The sequence below is a fragment of the Solanum tuberosum genome, unplaced genomic scaffold (assembly GCF_000226075.1).
Source record: "Solanum tuberosum cultivar DM 1-3 516 R44 unplaced genomic scaffold, SolTub_3.0 scf00038, whole genome shotgun sequence".
Classification (NCBI taxonomy): domain Eukaryota; kingdom Viridiplantae; phylum Streptophyta; class Magnoliopsida; order Solanales; family Solanaceae; genus Solanum; species Solanum tuberosum.
Window position 1 is genome coordinate 1,206,955 of NW_006238966.1, and position 4,664 is coordinate 1,211,618.

The window sequence follows — 4,664 nt, forward strand, 5'->3', positions numbered from 1 at the left end:
AGATCTCAATAGAGTTAAAGTGTATTTTTAATATATCATATATTATGTTGAGTTCACAGATGAGTAAGTATTTTGTAAAGCTTTAAATTATTTAACAATTTTATTTCTTTACATCGAGCTTGAATATATTTTATCTAGTGCAGTCCTTTCATTCAGTTATTTTTCTTCGACTATATTACATACTTGTACATTCAATGTATTGATTTCATTCGACCTGCATCTTTTTATGATGCAGATACAGGTGTTCAAGATCATCAATAGGTGCTTCGTTGAGACCACTTTACACTCAAGCTCGCTTTTGGTGAACCTCATTGTATTCTGTAGGGCTTCACATTTACCTTATAGTTAGTAGTTTTGAGATGTCATGGGTCTTGTCCCAACATCTTTCTTTATTAGTAGAGGCTTCATAGATAAATAGAGTCGATGAGTCTCTTAGTACTTCTTTCCTTTGAAGATGATTTGCAAACTATTATTTATAATTATTGAAATGAGTACTCTCAGATATTTGATTCGAGTTTTATTTTGAGACCAAAATTGTTTTTAAAACTATTATTGCTTGGGTGAGTCTTTCGCTAAGTAGTCAGTCAGGCCAAGGGTTTATTTGGGGATCAGAAATGATTCGTGAGTGCCGGCCACGCTCAGAGTGTAGGCTTGGGGCATGACAAGCATCATTCCATGGGGGTGGCCCAAGATAAAGTCATGGATGATCGAACATAGAGCTTTCTAGGTGGGGTTAGTTACGAAATAAAGTTGCGCACTTGCTATAAGCATAGCATTCATAATAGTCTAAATATTGTGTTATTATTATTTCACTTTATAGGATAGGATCTATAATAATAATAGATAAACCACATTATTTTATCCACTCTTCAGAGGAAATAATCCACCTTTCGAGCTTTTTCCTTTTTGGTAAATATTTTCACTGGTATTCTAGTGCTTCCTGCACAGGCATAAAGAAGGTTGATATTTAATGTTAGAAAAATAAGATGCACAAACTGGAAAACAAATAAAGTTTCAGCCAAGCACAAGAAATTAATATGGATGAAATGACAACATGTGATTATGTTCTTTCATGTTACAGTATATTTTGATGATCCCACAAACAGTATTGTCAAAGAAAAATGTGTTAGTAATTTAGTATAAGTGTGTGAAAAAACCTACCATAAAGTTGACATAAAAATGTAAATTATAAAAGAAATGTGTGTTTTCTTCATGTATACTAGCTTTATTTTAAAAATGACTCACTTACTGACTGGTAGGTAAAAAGATCTTGTGTTGTCATCTTTGTACAAATTTGAGCTAACCTGTTTTTATCGCCAATAGGATAGAAAGGCATAAATAAGTCACGGGGGTCGATGAATCTAGGCCAACTAGGCAAAGTAATAAAAAGAGCAAGAACCTATGTGGAAGAAACTACCCCAGTTGAGTTGCTTCAAATAGCTATTATAAATTCAGTAAAGAAAAGAGAGTAAAATAGGTGTTGCATCATAGTCATTGATGCAGCAAAATGTATGTGACCTTTTCACACTCTGATGCAACAAATGTTTTAGTCGTTTTCTTCATTTATTTATCTCAATTGTTCGAAGTAGATTTACTGGAATAGTTGCCTCAACGTAGGTTCGTGCTCTTTTTCCTCCTTTGCCAATGTCACTGTAGAACTTGATCTTCTCACAACTACTTGTTCTAAATATATGAACAATAAAGTATTGATTACCCGGAATATCAAGATGTCCCCCATTTTGTGGTTCGATCAGTTTCACGCCTGATTAATCGTGTAAGATTGTGTAACCATAATGGTTCACTTGCTATTGAACAAGGATGGCCGAAATTTTCACCACAACATAAAAGAAACATAAAACCATGCTTTTATGTTCAGGTGAGAATTTAAGTCATCCTTGTTCGACAACAAGTGAACCATTACAGTTACACACTCTTACAAGATCATTTATGTGTGAAACTGATCGAGAAAAATTTGATGGAAAAACTGAAAAAAGAAATTACAAAAATTAAAACTAATTATAAGATACCACACACACATATATATATATTTATACATAATGCAAATTCTAAGCTAAAATAAATAAATCTATGATTATGCCTCAGAATTCTTGATAATACAGTTGTTTAATACTACAGACCACATTGTAGTTCACTATAAATTAAGTTCCACAAATATGCAAATACCTTTGTTAAGTATATTTCTTTAAGATCCACACACTAAAAACTTGACAAGTACGAAAGTAAGATATGAATGATCATTCCAGAAATAATTTTCATTTTTATAGATTTATTTGATTGAATCGGTAGATACTATACCCATCTGTAAAATAACTGAAAAACTAGTCAACCTTACTTTTTTTGAACGTCTGAATTATGTCACACAAATAGCAGCAGATATATTTTTTATTTATTTATTAAAGAACTAAGTAGGTCAAAACGGTTTCTCCAGTAAGCAATATGGCGAATGGGGTGAGTAGATGGATACACTTGCATAGTTATACTTGCTTTGTTTGTCATAATCAAAAAAGGGGTTTTAAATTGAACAGGTTGCATATTTGGAAAATGAGTGTAAAGCCTTACAGAAAAATAAATTAAGGTTCGATATGACTTAATTTGATACTATATAAAGGAAATCACACTCAACTATTGAAATAGGTTCCCAAGCAAAGGCCAGAGGTAAAAGGAGAGAAGAAAGAAGAACAAGTGATCTAGATTGTTATTTCTTTCATAATTTTAGTTGTATTAGTGTTATTATTGACTTGTAATAATTTTATCTCTAATTACAAATATGTGATTAAAATCAACTATACATTTAAAACAACTACTTTAAACTAAGTTAATAAAACAAGTGTATCACAAATTATCATAATTCGTAAGAAACATTCGTTAATTTATTTTAAAGAAACAGAGAACCCTCTTACCATAAATCAACAGACAATCCTTCTTGCACTCATCATGACATTTTATGCTTCCGCAACAACTTCTAAATCCTACAAAGTGTATGAAATTATATACAAACTAAAAATTTAAATTTAGAAAAACAATACTAGTAAAAATAACTGATGAAATGGTGGACCAAGACATATTAAGATTTCAAAAATAAATGATGCAACACTATGTAGGCAACTAATTAAGTTTCATCTTGATTGTCAATATCCCTTCTACAAATTCACTAAACCACCTTATTCTTGATATGTCATATAAAGCTAAGAAGCAGGGGGGAATAGAAGTTTAACATAATCAATTAAGAAACTCTAATGTTAAATTCCATATATTCAAGATTAGCAATATAAATTATAGGGATGGAAAAGCAAGTCTTTCCTAAAGAGATCGAGAGCATCTGTATAGCTACACCTCTGATTCATCTACAAAGAACAAAAATACATTAGAAAGGGGGGAACAGACAAAAGAAAATGAAGAAACGAAGGAGAAGAAGCTTACAAAGGATTGCTTCCAAAACACTAAAGACTTTGTACCTTTGTCAAAACCATCTTTGAATACACTGCATCTACTAGAAGATACATCTACAATACGCAAAAGAGTGTCAAATATTGATAGAATTTGAAGGAAAGGATGATGTAAAGGGAGGTAGCTTATTACTTCTGCGAGCTGAGAAACAAGAGAAGAGATAACATAGGTAGGTGTCAATCACCCACAACAAAAAGAAATGGAAAACCATGACAGTGTTAGCTTCTTGAGATGGAGGAGGAGACAAGAAAGAGAAAAAGACGGAGAAGTGAGTAAGAGGATAACTAAAAAAACCCTACTTTGTAAGAAACTTTTATAAAGCCCTAATTGGTTTCCATAATGAACTGAGCCCGGAGATTTTTCGTTTTGCTTTTAATTTATTTCTTTTGGGCTTCTTGGTCTGATTTTGTACATACATTATATTTTGAATAAAGGGGCTTTAATCTCTAAAAAATTTAGTTAAGAAATAAAAATATTAAATTAAATTAAATAACAAATCTAGAAATTTTCATTCGGAGTAGTGTCACATAACACCATTGGTTCAACATATCATGCAAGTACACCATTAGTCGTAGCTAAAGACCTTAACGAGTAAAAACATCGTAAATTAAAAGGGGGGGGGGACACAAGAGTGTCAATTAACAATAAGGGGTTTTCGTCACTAGAAAGTAAAAACAGCAAAATCAACAAGGGTTTCTAAGAAATGAGAGGGGATCCTTGGGATGTGACAGGAATACGGGCTAAGCTAGATTATTGGGTACCTGCTTTAGATAGAACATTCATAGAGTAATTGTGACTAGGCTAGACTTGAAGGGGGATAAGCTCTCTCTCGAGCAACTTAACCCATTTCAAATGTGTTCCTCTCGGACACCCATTTGCCTCATGAAGACCAGCGTACGCCTTACCCCACTCGCTCTCTCGAGCTGAGTGTTAGGATATGGGACTAGGGCTCACCCTCTCGGGCTGAGCCTCATGTTGACCTACTTCTTAGCCCATCAATTTAGTGATTTTGGTTTCGCAACTTCTCTCTCGAACAAGCCGAAAACACATGAGTGAACTTGTATTTGCAACTACAAATCCATTAGATTTAACCACAACTACTAGATGAAATCACCATTAAACTACATTTAATCTATCAGCAAGCAAGGCCCAACAATTATCTTAACCCATATTCGCTAAATCACACCCCACAAATT